At 42.4% G+C, this 18,094-nt stretch overlaps 1 long non-coding RNA gene across 2 annotated transcripts in view; it reads left to right on the top strand.

Moving 5' to 3' along the window:
- Positions 1-18,094, top strand: part of LOC311609980 — a 106,356-nt gene extending 88,262 nt beyond the window's left edge. The window contains exons 1-4 of one of the 2 annotated variants that reach the window (XR_014792876.1): positions 10,255-10,721; positions 17,116-17,247; positions 17,411-17,562; positions 17,936-18,094. This is a non-coding gene — a long non-coding RNA (uncharacterized lncRNA). Of the gene's footprint in view, positions 1-10,254; positions 10,722-17,115; positions 17,248-17,410; positions 17,563-17,935 lie in introns of those variants that run through there. The other variant, XR_014792875.1, reaches the window with a different exon arrangement.

Raw genomic sequence — 18,094 nt, 5'->3', positions numbered from 1 at the left:
CATGATATTAAAAATGAAAAACCAACAAATGTACCCTTAATATTGTATCTTTCTTTTCTTGCCATTTCCTCCTTAACATTTATGTATTATACTTATGTATTCTGTCCCAGTGATTTGTACTAAATTTCCTATAGGTGTGCCTCTGTTTTACAAGCTTGAGAAGTTCTTGATTTTGCTTTAATAATAACATCTTTTGGCTGAAGCCAGTTTTGCTCAGTGGTAGAGGGTCAGGCTGTGGACTGAAAGGTCCCAGGTTCGATTCCTGTCAAGGGCATGTACATTGGTTGCGGGCACATCCCCTGCAGGAGGCAGCTGGTCAATGTTTCTCTCTCATCGATGTTTCTAGCTCTCTATCTCTCTCCCTTCCTCTCTGTAAAAAAATCAATAAAATAGCCGAAACCGATTTTGCTCAAGGGATAGAGCATCAGCGTGTGGACTGAATGGTCCTGGGTTCGATTCCAGTCAAGGACATGTACCTAGGTTGCAGGCACATCCCCAGTGGGGGGTGTGCAAGAGGCAGCTGATCGATGATTCTCTCTCATCAATGTTTCTAACACTCTATCCCTCTCTCTTCTTCTCTGTAAAAAAATCAATAAATTTTATATATTTTTTAAAATTAATAAAATATATTTAAAAAATAATAATAACAATAATAACATCTTTTGTGTCTCATCAATAATTAGGATGCTGGCTGTTGATTTGGAAGAGATATTTCTAAGCCAGTTAAAGAACTATTTTGTTTCTGTTTTGTAGATATTTATTAATAATGGGGAGTTATTTAAAATTTATCAATATACTATTTTATTTTATTATTATTTTCTTTTACAAAAAATGAATCTTTGTTGATCAGATTATTATAGGTGTTCCTCTTTCTTTCCCCCCATAGCTCCCCTCCACCTGATTTCCCATCTTACCCTATGCCTTTACCCCCCAATACTGTCATCAAACATAGGTGTAAGATTTTTGTCCACTTTCCACAACCCTCAGAACACTTCCCCCTGAGAATTGTTAGTCTACTCCCTTTCTACAATATGTCCCTGATTCCATTATATTCACCCTTCCATTTTGTTCTTCAGACTTTTTATTCACTTGATTTATAGATTCACTTATTGGTAGGTATGAATTTGATGCCTTTTTTTTGTTCATAATTTTTATCTTTACCTTTTTCTTCTTCCTTCTCTTCTTAAAGAATACCCTTCAGCATTCTTGGTGTTCATCACTTTGAATATTTCTTGCCACTCCCTTCTGGCATGCATAGTTTCTGTTCTGAAATCAGCTGACATTCGTATGAGTACTCCCTTGTAGATAATTAACTATTTTTCTCTTGCTGCTTCCAAGATTCTATCTTTGTCTTTTGCCCTTGGCATTTTAATTATGATGTGTCTTGGTATGGTCCTCTTTGGATTCCTCTGATTTGGGGTTCTGCGTGCTTCCTGTACCTTTAAATCTATTTCTTTCACCAGGTGGGGAAAGTTTTCTGTTATTATTTCTTCTAATAGGTTTTCACTCTCTTGTTGTGTCTCTTCTTCTGGCACCCCAAAAATCAGATGTTTGCCACACCCTAGCTTAGTGACACCCTGAGACTCTGCCCCAAACAATCTACAAACTCACCCAGGCTCCACGCAGTGGCTTTTGCATACAAATTACCTGCCCTATTGCACCTTAACTAACAAACTGAAGCCCTGGTCAGACAGCTCCAAAACCCCCAAACACAAAGCAAGAGGAGAAAACTGTAGTTTTTGCTCTAGCTTCTGTTGGGTGGCCTCAGACAGTAGGTGACCTGCACCCCCTTGGAGATCCAGAAACCAGTGTACCTAGTGGTCAGTGTAATTCACCAGATTTCAAATCCTCATATCCATAAGTGACACATTCAGGAGGCAGACGCAGTGTCCACCAAAGGCCCACTGAAACAACTCCTGCCCCATAAGTGTGTCTCCAGCACAGCAATTCTTCCATTATAGAAAGAATAGGTTCTCACAGCCAATTATCCTGGAGGTTAATTCCTCCCTGTAATACCAACAACAATCAAGATTTAACTACAACAACGGTGTACACACAGACCACAAAGGGGTGCACTCAGAGTGTCCACCTCAGGTAACTGGGAGGCCGACCTATTGGACCATATAGAACACTTACCACACAAAGCAACCCTACCAACTCAGGGTAACCATGAAAATTCTGATACAAGGAAACAGATCACAAATGAAAGAATGAAGTAAAACAAACGACTGGATATAAAGTTCAAAACCACGGTTATAAGGTTTTTCAAGAATTTCCTAGAAAAGGCCGATAAATTTAACGAGACCCTTGAGGATATGAAAAAGGACCAACTAGAAATTAAACATACACTGACTGAAAAAAAAATAATATCCAGAGACCCAACAGCAGACTAGAGGAATGCAAAAATCAAGTCAAAGATTTGAAATACAAAGAAGGAAAAAACACTCAACTGGAAAAGAAAAAAGAAAAAAAAATCCAAAAATATGAAGATAGTGTGAGGACCCTCTGAGACAACTTCAAGCGTACAAACATCTGGATTTTTGGGATGCCAGAAGAAGAGAGAGAGCAAGATAGTGAAAACCTATTTGAAGAAATAATAACTGAAAACTTCCCTCACCTGGTGAAAGAAATAGATTTAAAAGTCCAGGAAGCCCACAGAACCCCAAATAAGAGGAATCAAAAGAGGACCTCACCAAGACACATCATAATTAAAATGCCAAGAGCAAAAGACAAAGAGAGAATATTAAAAGCAGCAAGAGAAAAACATTTCATTACTACAAGGGAGCACTCATATAATTGTCAGCTGATTTGTCAACAGAAACTATGCATGCCAGAAGGGAGTGGCAAGAAATATTCCAAGTGATGAAAGCAAGAACCTACAATCAAGATTGTTCTACTCAGCAAAGCTATTATTCAGAATTGGAGGTCAGATAAAGAGCTTTCCAGATAAGAAAAAGCTGAAGGAGTTCATCACCATGAAACCAAAATTATATGATATGCTGAAAGGTATTCTTTAGGAAGAGGAAGAAGAAGAAAAGGTAAAGGTAAAAATTATGAACAACAAATTCATATCTATTAACAAGTGGATTTTAAAATCAAGTGAATTAAAAATCTGAGGAACAGAATAAATAGTGAATATAATAGAATCAGGCGCATAGAATGGGAAGGTATTCATAATTCTCAGGGGGGTAGGGAAGAGACTGGACAATAATTGTACACTATGGAGGAGGAGAGTTGGGGGAGGTTAGGGCAGAGGGTGGAGTGGGAACATCATGGAGGGGACCTATTGGGAGAAAAAGAAGAACCCATTGTAGTAATCTGGACAATAAAGATTTATTAAATTAAAAAAACCAACATTGATAAAACGATGACTGATAAATTGATTAAACTATTCTTTATCTCCCTGTATACCACATTAAGAGTAAAACAATTTCAGAATGCTTGACTAATTTCCCTTGGGATGAAGTATTTACAACTTTAACTTTGCCACACGCCCTTTGAACTTGAGAGAAAGCAATATATAACTGACCATGTCTATGAATATTCCTACTCTGTCTAGAGTTTGTCCTTGTGATTTATTAATAGTCATCGCAAATGCTGGCATCATGGGAAAGTCTCTTTGAATTAAATTAAATGGGAGGCCAGTGTCAGCCAGGGTCAAATCAATTCTTGGAATCAGAACAACCTCTCATTCCAGATATCCTGTTAATACTTCAGCTTTGATTATGTTAGGTTGCAATCTTTTGTGCCAAAAGTTGGTGTTCAGACGCATTCTGGTGTCGCATGTGACTGGAGCCAGCGAGAGCTTTATACGTATCATTCATGTGAGAGTCAATATATATTTTTAAATTGCCAGTATGCATCATATGTACCACCCAGACAGTCAGATGGATGTGTAGCCAGTCACTTAGCCCTTTCCATATATAGACTAGAAACCCAGTGCACAAATTTGTGCACAGGCTCCTTTGGGTGGCATGCAGGGATTAGGCCAAAACCTGCAATCCAATGCCGCTTGCAGCTTCTACCTGCTGCTCCCCCTCATTCTGGCCCCACTGTATCTGCTGCAGGCTCACATCCAATCAGTACCAACTGGGAGGAGACTCATGCTGTCATAGCAGCAACAGCGCTCATCAGCCATGAGCCCTGCATCTGGCATGCTCCCAAGAAGTGTGGCCTGTGGGATTGGGCTGAAACTGGCTCTCTGACATAACCTGAGGGGTCCCAGATTGCGAGAGGGCACAGGCCACTCTGGCTGGGGAGGGACCGTGGGAGGGCTTCAGGGCATGTCTGGCCCATCTCCCTTAGTCCCAATGGGCCGGACCCCAGCAGCAAGTTAACCTACCAGTTGGAGCATCTGCCCCCTGGTGGTCAGTGCACATCATAGTGAGTGTACGCATATCATTTGCATGTTATGCTTTGATTGGTTGATCGGATGACCAGATGACTGGACAATTTTCATTTTAGGCTTTTATTATATAGGATGGTGAACTGATAGTTCTTCCACTAGAACTGCGTGAGATTCTTTGTGGCCAAGTTCTTACCAAATGTTGGGCATTGGGTTAATATTACAGCTTGTGCCTGGTGGGTGTGGCTCAGTGGTTGAGCTTGGATCTATGAACAAGGAGGTCAAGTTTGGATTCTGGGTAAGGGTAAAAGCCCTGGTTTTAGGCGTGACTCCTAGTCGGGGGCATGCAGGAGTCATCCTGATTAATGATTTTCGATCATCATTGATGTTTCCATTCTTTTTCTTTTTTGTTTAATCATCATTGATGTTTCTATCTCTCCGTCTTCCTTCCTCCTTGAAATAAATTTTAAAAAATTAAATATTACATCTCTCTCTCCCCCATTTCCTTCCTCTTTTCCCACCCTCTCTTTCCTCTTCATACTTTCTCAATCTCTCTACCTTCCTTGTTCTCACCATACTCCTTTGCTTCCATCTTCTCATCCCCATCCCTGTCACTTTCTCTTCTCCCATTCCTCTTCACTAACCCCCTTTTAAAAAACAATATATGTTTTTACTGATTTCAGAGAGGAAAGAAGAGGGAGAGAGAGATAGAAACATCAATGATGAGAGAGAAGCAGTGATCGGCTGCCTCCTGCATGCCCCACTCTGAGGATCAAGCCTGCAACCTGGGCATGTGCCCTGACCTGAAACTGAACCATGATCTCCTGGTTTATAGATTGATGCCCAACCCGTGAGCCATGCTGGTCAGGCGCTAACCCCCTTTTTACTTCTTTTATTTTATGAGGATGCTAGTATCCTTGAATAGGATTAATAGCCCTGGCTGTGTGGCTCAGTTGGCTGGAGCATCATCCTGTACACTAAAAGGTGGCAAGTTTGATTTTGGGTAAGTGCACACACCCAGGTTTCAAGTTCAACTCTTTATCAGGGCATGTTCAGGAGACATCTGATTTCTCTCTATCTCTATCTCTTCCCCTCTCTCTTACCTTCCTCCTTTCCTCTAAAATCAATTTTTTTAAAAAAAGGAGAAATAACCAAGTGGTGTACTCATGAATGATTAAGTGTGGTTGGCCTTGAGCAGGAAGGCATAGTGCTGGTGCAAAGAAGAGAAAACGGTCAGCTGAACCCCACACCACATCCACTAAAAGTGATATAATTGACTTCGGTTAAGGTGAGTGACAAAGACATCCATTTCTTGTGTTAGGTGGGGTAATAATGAATAAACAAATAAGGCTTTCTCTCGAAGACAGGCATGTTCCAAGGTCTCATGCATTTGCCAAAGGTGAATGGCAAAAAGGGAACAAGGTAACACTATAGAATGAGCTTTCCAGTTTTGCATATTTTATCTTTATAACTTCCTTCTAAAAGAGTAGCTTTTACCCCTGTAATAACAGTAACTAATGTGGAAAGCCCACCACAAACACAGTCAAACGTTGATAATGCAGTTTTGAAGCTCAGATCAACCCACAATATTTGAGTTACACTAAACATTTTGTATATTTCCCTCCTAAAAGAATAAAATAGAATATTCTGAAATCACTTGCATTTCAGCAGCCCCCCCACCCCCATTAAGCCAAGATTTCCAGTGAATCTTTTCCTAGCATCTTTGACTATTAAAAATAACCTCTTGTATTTTCTAAAAGCCTGGAATCACGGAGATATTTATGCAAGCTCTGAGAGATAGAAATATATATTCAGAGGCAAAGGGGAGGAGAGAGAGAGAGAGAGAGAGAGAGAGAGAGAGAGAGAGAGAGAGAGAGAGAGAGAGAGAGATATGTTGGCCAGGACTGACCCACTCTCTCTCCACAGTGCTGGTAGGATTGTGAAGGAAATAGCTATGTTGTTCTGATCACCTCCTGGTCATACCATTGTTGAGGGAGGGACACCCCACTTTAAATAGTATGAGATGAGCCCATGCACAGCACCCACCAGTGCACAGACCAGATGGACAGCAGCATCTAATCACATGTATTCACAGCCCAGGAGAGGAGGCATCGCACCCCACCCAGGCCCACCTGTGGTGCAGTCAGGAGCAGAGCTAGTAAGCTGGGCTGGAGGAGGCAGGCTTGGAGCAACAAGGGAGGAAGTCTGTCAGGTTTTCTTAGCTCCACAGGGAATGATGAAAATTTATGAGGTGGATGCAGGAAGCACATAGATGGACCCCAGGAGAAATGCCTAGGGCTTTCTGGCTAGCATTAAGAAACTTCAATGCCTAGAAAGGAAAAACACAATGTCCATCTCTGGTGACTGAATAATGATCCAGATCTTGGGACCCAGTGTAAGTACCCAAGAAACTTCATGTAGTTCTCATTTTTCACTCTTGCTTTATTGAAGTATAATTTACACATCATAAAATCCAACTGGTTGATATCTACAGAGCATTGCAGAAAGAAATGGAAAAAACCTAAATCAGTGCCAAGACATACCATGTGTGTAGTGAGGAGACAAGAATGTTAAGATGTCAGTACTCCCCAAACTGATCTTACTTCTGCCCTTTTCTCTCTTCTCCTTCTCCTACTTCCATTACGTGTATGTTGTTCTATGGATGGTTTCCCACAGGTCTTTGAGGTTCTGTTAATTTTTATTCCTCCTTCTCTTCAGATTGGATACTTTTATTCACTTATCAAGTTTTCCAACATTTTTTTTGCTAGTTCAGACCTGCTTTTGAGTCCCTCTAATGAGGTTTTAATTTTCATCAACATACTTTAAAAATATATATATTTTATTGACTTTTTTACAGAGAAGAATAGAGAGGAATAGAGAGCTAGAAATGTCGATGAGAGAGAAACATCGACCAGCTGCCTCTTGCACACCCCCTACTGGGGATGTGCCCGCAACCAAAGTACATGCCCCTGACCGGAATTAAACCTGGGACCTTTCAGTCCACAGACCAACGCTCTACCAATGAGCCAAACCGGTTTTGGCGGCATCATCATACTTTTAAACTCCAAAATTTCCATTTGGTCCTTTGAACATTTTTTTTTTAATCTTCTCACAGGGATATGCTTATTTATTTTAGAGAGAAAGGAAGAGAGAAAAAAAAAACATCAATATTAGAACATCAATCATGATCGAGCCTGGGTATATGCCCTGATCAGAAATCAAACCTGCCACCTCTCGGTGTATAGGGACAATGGTCCAACCACCTCAGCCACACTGGCCAGGGAGCTTTTAATTATTAACATATGTTTTCTGGTTTGAATCTGGTAACAAAATTAGGGATGGAAGTTATTGGTATTTTTATTTTATAGATGACAAGACAGGGCCAGAGCAATTAAAATCTTTCCCCAAGGTCGTTCTAGCCAGAAAATGCATAAAGCAGACCTGGATTCTGAGGTTCCTGACCAGGCTGCCAGAAGTAGGTCCCCCATAAATCCAGGGGCGGGGATACCACGTGGCCTCTGTCAAATGTGCTATAAAATGTGAAACGACCTTTAGGAATGCCTTCCCAGTTTTAAAAGTGTTCATTAGTTTATTTTATTGTGGATACATCTTATAAGAGTTTAGTGGAGCCGAATTAACAGCATATGCTGGGGAACAAGATCTCAAATGTTTCCACCTGCCAGTTTCTGAGAACAGCTTTGTAGTAATGGAACTCACATGTCACACAACTTATTGATTTAAGGTATACAATTCAATGGTCTTTGGTCTATTCATAGCTGTGCACTCATCATCACAATTAATTTTAGAACAGATTCATTCGCTGCAAGAGAAACCCAGGACCCAACATTAGTTCTCCACTTCCCACCTCCCAGGTTTTGGCAAGCACTGATGGATTTTGTCTTTATAGACTTGCCTATTTTAAACATTTAGAAAAAAATATATTTTATTCATTTTGTATAGAGAGGAAGGGAGAGAGAGAGAGGGATAGTTAGAAACATTGATAAAAGGGACACATCAATCAGCTGCCTCATGCATAGCCCCCAATGGGGATTTGCCTGCAACCAAGGCACATGCCCTTGACTGGAATTGAACCTGGGAACCTTGAGTCTGCAGGCGATGCTCTATCCACTGAGTCAAACTGGTTATGGATATTTTGGACATTTTATATAAATAGAGTCGTAGCACATGTTGTATTGGCACCTGTGTTCTTTCATTTAGCATCATGTCTTCAAGATTTATTTATGTGGTATGTATGATTACGTTATTTAGAAATATATTTCATTGATTTTTCTAGAGAGAGAGAGGAAGAGAAAAAGAGAGAAAGTGAGAAACACTGATATGAGAGAGAAACACCCATTGGCTGCCTCCTGCATGCTTCCTACTGAGGATTGAACCTGCAACTTGGGCATGTGAGCTGATTGGGAATTGAACCAGCAACTTTTAGGTGCATGGATGATGCCCACACTGGTCAGGGCATTTCATTCTTTTTATTTTTACAAATAATATATTTTTATTGATTTAAGAGAGAAAAGGAGAGGAAGAGAGAAATAGAAACATCAATGATGAGAGAGACTCATTGATCGACTGCCTCCGACATACCCCCTATTGAGGATCGAACCTGCAACCTAGGCATGTGCCCTGACCTTGAATTGAACTGTGACCTCCTGGTTCATATGTTGATCTTCAACCACTGAGCCATGACAGCTGGGCTAGGTCTCCTTTATTGTCTTTCAACCATGTGCTGTAGTTTGCGGAGTATATTTTAAAATTTCTTTTGCTAAATCTATTCCTAAGTATTTTATTCTTTCTTCACAATGGTAAACAAATGGCCCACGGATTCGCACCAGAGTGAGGTGGCTTTCACAGAGCACCTGCTATCTGTAGATACACACCAGCTCCAAGCCCTGAGAGAAAGGGATTGTGACATACATTTTGCAAGTGAGGAACTGAGGCTCAGAGGAAGAGAAGTATTTCATAACAAGTGGATGAGGGCTCTAGTTCTTTTTGGTCAAGAAAATGAGCTGTGTTTCCAGTGTTCCTTGAATTTTGAGCCAGGGTAGGGAAGCCTTTTGAAGCAGATAAATATGGTCAATGGTGAATGTGTCAGGGAAACTCCTACTCTGAAAATGTCCCCGAAGCTGGCTGTTTTATTTATTTAGTTATTAAAATATGTTTCTAGGATAATCCTCACCCAGGGATATTTTTCCATTGATGTTTAGAGAGAGTGGAAGGGAGGGGGAGAGACAGAGAGAGAAACATTGATGTGAGAGAGTCACATAGGTTGGTTTCCTCCCACACATGTCCAACCAGGGCTGGTAACAAGCCTGGAATGGAGGTATGTGCTCTTGTCCAGATTGAACCTGAAACTCTTCAGTCCTCGGGCCCACACTCTACCCACTGAGAAAAACCAGGTAGGTCAGCTGAGTCGATTTAACTCACTCTGTGCATTGAGGAGTTCCCTGAGCCTCAGTTTCCTCCTAAATGGAGAATTGCATGGTAATCTTCTCACACTTCTCTGAGACTCTGACAGGCAAACTTGTTGGGCTCTCACTCTGGAGAGTACAGTCAGGAAATCAAATAGATTTTGTTCTTTTTAAACTTTATTTTATTTATTCATTTTAGTATTTAAAAATATTTTATTGATTTCTGAGAGGAAGAGAGAGGAAGAGTGAGAGAAACATCAATGATGAGAAAGAATCACTGATTGGTTGCTTCCTGCAATCCCCCTCGTGGAGATCAAGCCTGCAATCCGGGCATATGTCTGACCTGGATTTGAACTATGACCTCCTGGTTCACAGTTCAATATTCAACCACTGAGCCATGCCAGAGGGGCCATTTTAGTATTTTTTTAATTAAAAATTTTTTAATGTTGACATTATTGCAGGAGACCCCCTTCCCTCTTTGCCCACCTACACCTCCAGCTTCCTTGGCCTTTACCAAGGTATAGTCCATATCCATGGGGTTGAATACCCTGTGAGAGCAGAGGTCCTTTTCATCTTTCCCTCTCCCTTTTGCCTGGTCATGAAACACTTAAACAAAGGAATTTTACAAACATCTATGCCTCATTTTAAATGCATTTTAAGCTTCTCAGACTCAAGGACATTAAGCCGTGAGTCAACATCCTGTGATTTCAGCTGAGAGATAATCTTGAACTTCTTGCTCTCAGGCTTAGAAACACACATGCACTGCCTTGAGGAGGTTGATTCTTATCTGGTTGCAGGGGGTGGTGTGAGGGAAGCACGTTATATTAAAGGCAGCAGAGGCTGACATTCATCAGTCACAGGAAGGCCAGCAGCTATGGCTCTGGGCGCTGGGATCTTTCTTATCTTCGCGGGTGCCTGTGCAATTCTACAAGTGGGCAATTCTGAAAGTGGAGGTAAGGGGGTGGGGGTGGGGGGGAGAGGCTGAGACTGAGGTGGAAGAAAGTGCACCAGAAATGGGTTGAATGATAAAATTAATAATAATATATACTTATAAAAGGGTAATTCAGTAATTAGACCAGCAGACCTTCCAGAGACCTTCTGGGTTTTTTTTTTTTTTAAATAAATCTTTATTGTTCAGATTATTACAGGTGTCCCCATGGCTCCTCTCCATCTGATTCCCCACCCTACCACATACACTTACCCCCTGCCCCTGTCTTCATCCATAGGTGTAAGATTTTTGTCCAATCTCTTCCTGTACCCCTCACCCCGGTTCCCCATGAGAATTGTCAGTACACTCCCTTTCTATGTCCCTCATTCTATTATATTCATCAATCCATTCTGTTCATCAGATTTTTTTATTCACTTGATTTTTAGATACACTTGTGGGTAGGTATGTATTTGATGTCATTTTGTTGTTCATGATTTTTATCTTTACCTTTTCTTCTTCTTCCTCTTCTTAAAGAATACCCTTCAGCATTTCATGTATTCCTGGTTTGGTGGTGATGAACTCTTTTAGCTTTTTCTTGTCTGGGAAACTCTTTATCTGACCTGCAATTCTGAATGATAGCTTTGCTGGGTAGAGTTATCTTGGTTGTATGTACTTGCTGTTCATCACTTTGAATATTTCTTGCCACTCCCTTCTGGTCTGCCTAGTTCCTGTTGAGAAATCAGCTGACATTTGTAGGGGTTCTCCCTTGCAGGTAACTAACTGTTTTTCACTTTTGCTTTCAATATTCTTTGTCTTTTACCTTTGGCATTTTAATTATTATGTGTCTTAGTGTGGTCATATTTGGATTTGTTTTGTTTGGGGTTCTGTGCACTTCCTTGACTTTTAAGTCTATTTCTTTCACCAGGTACGGATAGTTTTCTGTCATTATTTCTTCTAGGTTTTCAATATTTTCTTCTCTCTGTTCTGGAACCCCCATAATTCTGATGTTGGCATGCTTAAAGTTGTCCCAGAGGCTCCTTACACTTTCTTCATATTTTTGTGTTCTTTTTTCTTTTTGTTTTTCTGGTTGGGTGTTTTATTGTTTCCTCATATTTCAGATTTTTGGTTCCATTCTTGTGGTACATTGATCTACAGTTGAGATTCTGTATATTCTTTATTTGAGACAGTGATGCTTAATTTCTGATTGGTCCTTTTCTATTTTTTTTGCATTCTCAATAAGGTCCTTGAAAGTATCACTAAGCTCCTTAGAGTTCTCATCAAGTTTCTCAGTAGTTTTTAGAAGATTCTTGAGTAACCTAATAAATGTGGTTTTGAACCCTATGTGCAGTAGTTTGCTTTCCTCCATTTCTTTCACTCATGAAATGTTTCTTTGTCTCCACATTTTGTCTGCTTCCCTGTGTTGATGGAGTGGCTTTGTGTGGTAGGTGATCCATGGGGGCCAATAGTTCAACTTCCCCAATCACCTGAGGTAGACACTCTTGGTACAACCTTTGATGGACTGAGTGCAAGTCTTGGTGTAGTTAAGCCTTAATTGCTATTGGTACACTGGGAGGAATTGACCTCCAGGCTAATTGTCTGTGAGGACCCGCTGTGTTTATAATGGAAGAACTGCTGCGTTGGAGACATACTTATGGGGCTGGACTTATATCAGTGGGCCTTTGGTGCTCATTGAGTCTGCCTCTTGAATGCGTCAATTATGGATAGGAAGAGTTGAAATCTTGTGTCTCACACTGACCACTTGGTGCAGTGGCTTCTGGATCTCCAATGGGGTGCAGGTCAGCTATTGTCTTAGGCCTCCCAGCAGGAGCTATAGTGATAACTACAGTGTTCTACTCTTTGCTTAGGGTTTGGAGGTTTTGGAACTGTCTGACCAGGGCTGTAGTTTGCTAGGTTAAGGTGTGATAGGGAAGGCCATTCATATGTAAAAGCCGCTGCTTGGTGCTTCGGAGGGTTTGTAGATTGTGTATGGCAGGGTCTCAGGATTTCACTAGGCTAGGGCATGACAAAAAGTTACCACTGCCAGTCAGCCATCTCTGCTTCTCCAACCGTGTCCCCGTGTCCCGGCCCTCAGCACAGTAAACAGTTATTCCCGCCTGCAGCTCTGAAAACAAGGCCCCCTCACTTTCCAACCCGATGGCAGACAGTCCATCTTCTCCCCATGGGAGTTTGGGTCCCCTGTGTCTATCCAGAAATTGGATTTCAGAGTAATCAGGTATTTGTCTCTCTTCAGGTTGAAAAAAGCAAAGCCCACCACCAGCCTGGTTTGTGCACCTTCGTACCTCAGCTTTTCAGCTCTTGTGCATGATTCAATGCTCTTTTCTCTTTCCCTCTAGTTGAAGAACTTCCACTCAGCCAGCTTTCCTGTGGTTGTGGGTGACAGACATTTTGTCTTTTAGTTTTAGTTTTGAAATTGTTGTGCGAGGCAGCAGTTTAGGTGTTTACCTATGCCATCATCTTGGTTCTCTCCACAGACCTTCTGGACATCCTCCCAGACCAAGCTGGGGGTTTGGCTGGCCTGCAAACAACCCTTAAATGGCCCTTGCTCTGGCCGGCCATGCCACTTCGTGGGGGCATGGCAGGCCTGATAGGGGTGTGGCCAGCCTGCAAACGGCCACAGGCCCCTCACCCAGACTGGCCCTACCCAAGGCAACCCCCACCCTGATCTGGTACACCCTCGATGGCAGACCAGCTGGCTCCCACCCCTGCACCAGGCCTCTATCTATACTAATAAAAGGGTAATATGCTAATTAGATTGGGAGACTTTCCTGAATATCCTTCTGGACAAAGCCAAAGTGGCAGGGCCGAGGCAGATGCGATCTTTCAAAGAGGGGAGGCCAGTTCGGGGTGACCAAGCCAGCAAGGGGGACAGATTAGGGCAAGCCAGTCAGCAGGAAGAGTGGTTAGGGGCAATTAGGCAGGCAGGCAGGTGAGCGGTTAGGATCCAGTGGTCCCGGATTGCTAGAGTAATTGGGCTTAAACATCCCCCGAGGGGTCCCAGATTAAAGAGATTTCAGGCCAGGCTGAGGAACACCCTGATGCATTGAATTTTGTGTTCTGGTCCACTAGTATTAATAATATAATAATTCTGTGTAATAAAAACCCACAGACCATAATGGCAGAAGAACGAGAATGACTGCTCAATCGGTCACTATGAGTTGACTGACCACATCTCAGTCCCTTTCTCCAACCAGTATGCTCTGATCGCCAAAGGCAAAGGGGGACCGACCTTGGGTGCATGGTGGGGGATGTGGGTAGCACCAGGCCAAGCACCCATCTTGTCAGTCACCCCACACACAGAGGGTGAAGGGCAGCTGTGGTGGGGCTGGCAAGTGGGCGGGAACAGCCAATCTCTCGGTCCCTCCCCTGGCCTTCAGGCTTCCATTGCTGGATGGTGAATGGGGAACTGAGGTGGGTGGTGGCGGGGGGCAGGTCCAGCTGCTGGCAGCTGGAGAAGATGGCCCTGATCACAGGCTAGGCTTGAGGACTGTACTTATGCACAATTTGGTGCATCTTGCCTTCAGTAAATAATAATGTTCTTGAGTGTTCCTCAAGGGCCAAACACTGTTTTTAAAATCCTCTCTGAGGATGTGTTTTTATTGATGTTAGATAGAGAGGAAGACAGAGAGAGGGGCGGGGGGAAGAGAAACATTAATGTGAGAGGGAAACATTGATTCGTTGCCTTCTGTATGGGCCCCAAATGGGGATTGAACCCACTACCTACATATGTACCCTAACTGGGAATCGAGCCCTTGACCCTTTGGTATATGGGACAATGCTCCAACTAACTGAGCCACATTGCCCAGGGTGGCCAAACTCTATTATGAACTTTTTGTTTTTAAACAAGTCTCTGAAGTATAAGCTTCATCAGTCTGACTCAAAAGCTCATAGTGCTAATAACTATCGATCCCCACAATAGCTGACTCATTCCTAAATTTGCTTTCCAGTGTTCCAGACATGGGCCCCTTCACACAGGTTTCATATATTGTTCACAATGAGTTTTTGATGTAAATAGGGGTACGTGTTCGGGGTAACAGGGAAGCCATATCATCAGGGCAAATGCATGATTAATGTGGTATGAGTTGAGTCCTATTTAGCCATTTAACCCTTAGCTGTCAGTATGATTGCAATGAGAAAGTGTGAGATTCTTACGAATCTGGTATGTCTTGTAGCTTTCTCATGTACCTGTTTCTATTAAAATGGCCTTCAAAATATGAAGAAAATATGGTGTTGTTAACTATAGCCACTATGCTGTGGAGTAGATCTATGGAGCTCACACTTGGTGTTCTTATCACATATAAAATTATAATGTTTTAATGTGGAAAAAGTTAGAGCTGCAGAGCATTTCTGCCATCAAATGGACTCAAACCATTCCCATCCATCTCTCTTCTCATCCTTCCATCTCCTCTACCCTGTATTTTTTCCAGCTCAGTTGTAGCCTGGGACCTGCTCACCAATTATTTCAGACTAGTGGCCTGGTACACAAATTCATGCACATTGAAAGGAAATTAATTAGAAGAAATATTTTGATATTGCTATTTGCCCTTTCTCTATAATAGAAATGTTAACCAAATTCATAAATGACAACAACTGTGATTTATTGAGTGAAGCCAGCAAGAGCTTTATATGTATCACACATGCATGAGTCAACTTAGCCTTTTATGTATATAGAATAAACTTGTTTAATTAGACCTGCTTTCTGATTTATCTAAACTTTTTTTCAGCCCAGTGAAGCACCCCAACTTTTCTTTTTGGTAATTGTCAGAAACAGAGCAGTAAATATCAACATGAAGCAAATTATTATTGTAGATCACACAGGGAGAACAAAGGGTTAAATATTTAACTGCAGCAGTGTTTCACTACATTCTGCATAGTGAGAAAACTTGAAGTCATTTTCAAGGTCCGCCATTTCTTATTTCTTTTCAGTCAGTCAAGTTTCTAAGCTCTCTAAATCTCTGTTTGTCTGCTAATGAAAGAAAATAGAATTCCACCGAGTCTACTATCTACCTACTCCAGGACTTCTGTGAGGATCAAATGAGATGAGGCACAGGAAAACGCTTCACAGACATTTGGTTAGAGAATAGAGTTTCCACCTCGCTATAAAGCAAGTCATGTTTCTGGGCTAAAGAAACTGCAAGGTGGCTAATCATCACTAGGTCAAGAAAACCAGGCCTTGCTATATGATGTCATTACCTGGTGCCTGCCTTCCTGATCGCCCCTAACCCACTCTGCCTGCCTAATCATTCCTAATTACTCATCTGCCTTCCTAATCACCCCTAACCACTTACCTCCCTGCCTGATTGCCCCTAACCAGTGTGCCTGCCTGCCTGATTGCCCCTAACCACCTTTTCTTTGGCCCCTGCTGCAGCGGCTTTGTCCAGAAGGATGTCAGGAATGACATCTGGAAGGTTGTTCAGCTGTCCTATCCAATTAGCATGTTATGCTTTTATAAGAAATGCTGGAAAATAATGAAAAGAAAAGTAATAATCAAATCAAACAAACAAATGTTAGGTAGCAACTGCTATCAGCATTCTTCAAAGGTATTTTACATGCACGGGCTAAGACTGCCCTCTCAGTAATGGGAGGGGAGGTGCACCTCTCCCCTCTCTCTCCCCCTAGGTGTTTAGTCATTGAGGTTAAGCCACTGTTAGATAGTGGGGCTGGAGTCTCAGGATCAGGCCTCATTCCAAGGGATGGTGTTCTACTCAGGGAGCCTGTTCAAGAAGCACAGGCAGGACTGAGTGGGGACAGAGGTTATTCAAACAGAAAGAAATGGGCACATGAGTTGCAGCGAGGTGAGTTTTGCCACCAGTAAGTTCAGTGATGCAGTTGAGAGTATTCATTCAAGCCAAAGATGCCTTGGCCACGAAGCCCTCTCTGGTTTCCATAGTTTTCCTCCTCAACCTATTCAAGTGCCAAAGTCGGTGCACACAGAAACGCATTTTGTTACCACATTAATGTGGATTGTAATTGGGCTTCTCAATGATGTGAGGCAGACTATTAACAATAATAAGGAGACATCACCTGTGTTCATAAATGTGACATGGACTTAGATTTTTGGTGTTGAATCGGGTGAAGCCGCAGCTCCAGACACAACAAGTCAGCAGGGTATAAAGAATTATGATCCTAGCCCTGGCCAGATGCCTCCGTTGGTTGGAGGGTCAGCAAAAGGTTGTGAGATCAATTTGTTGTCAGCGCACATACTTATAGGTTGCCGGTTTGATCCCCTATCTGGACGTGTATAGGAGGCAACTGAGGGATTTTTCTCTCTGTGTCTCCCTTCATCTCTTTTTGCCCTTTATCGGGGTGGGCTGGCTTGAACAGAAACGTAACCAGAATTACCACAGAGCAAATGGTGCCAAGGAGTTGTGAGGAGAATAATACCTGCTTCTTTTTTTCAGAGGAACCCTGTGCTTTCCCGTTTACCTATCGTGGCAGTAAATATTTTGATTGCACGAAGGCTGGCTCTGGATACTTTTGGTGTTCTCTAGACCCAGAATATTCAGAGAGATGGAAATATTGGTCAAAGAATGGTAAGCATGTGAGGAGTTTGTGGGGGATCTCCATAATTGACTCCTATTTGGAATCTTCTCCTTACCCAGCCCCCGGTGTTCCATTCACATCCACCTTTCTCTTGCTAAGACGAACACAATCTCACCACAGCTAATTTCCACACCCTTTGCTTCTACTTTTCAGATCTAGCCAAATGTGTCTTCCCCTTTATCTATAATGGCAAATCGTATTCGGGATGCATAAACCATGGGGGTTTCTTGACGGTATGGTGTGCAGTCTCTGAAAACTACGACAGGGATGGAGCTTGGAAGCACTGCTAGAAATTCTAGCACAGGGTAAGAGAGCCTGGGGAGGAGGAGAAAAGACAGGGATGAGTATGGAAGGACAGAGCTGGATAGAGAAATGGAGTCAGGTGATATGGAGAGGACGGAGGAGACGTAAATGTTGAGCCCGCAACCTGGGCATGTGTCCTTGACCTGAATTGAACCTGGGACCCTTCAGTCCACAGGCTGATGCTCTATCCACTGAGCCAAACCAGGTCGGGCCAATGAACAGTCTTTTGAGGGAGTGTGAGAGAGCCAGAGTACGGAGTAGTGCTGGCAGAGGGCAGGAAGAAAGGAAGAAAAAAAACACTCCAGGGGGCTGATTGGAAGAAATAAATAGAACTCATTCACATTGACATCAAGACCCTGTTTCATGTCTTTTGAGGGACCCTACCTACAGCCATGGATCCAGTCAAGAATTTGAAACAGAAGGGCAGAAAGCCAAGACATCTCAAGCATGGAAGGCATTCTCTGAGTGACAGAGGTGACATCCTTTCCCTGCAACTCAAGACCCCTTGCCCAGCAATAAAATGATTTCTCTGCA

Source organism: Pipistrellus hanaki (genome assembly GCF_964339955.1).
Source record: "Pipistrellus hanaki genome assembly, chromosome: 15".
In the NCBI taxonomy this organism is placed as follows: Eukaryota; Metazoa; Chordata; class Mammalia; order Chiroptera; family Vespertilionidae; genus Pipistrellus; species Pipistrellus hanaki.
The sequence above is the reverse complement of the archived record's forward strand: the minus strand, read 5'-3'. Positions and strand labels throughout refer to the sequence as shown.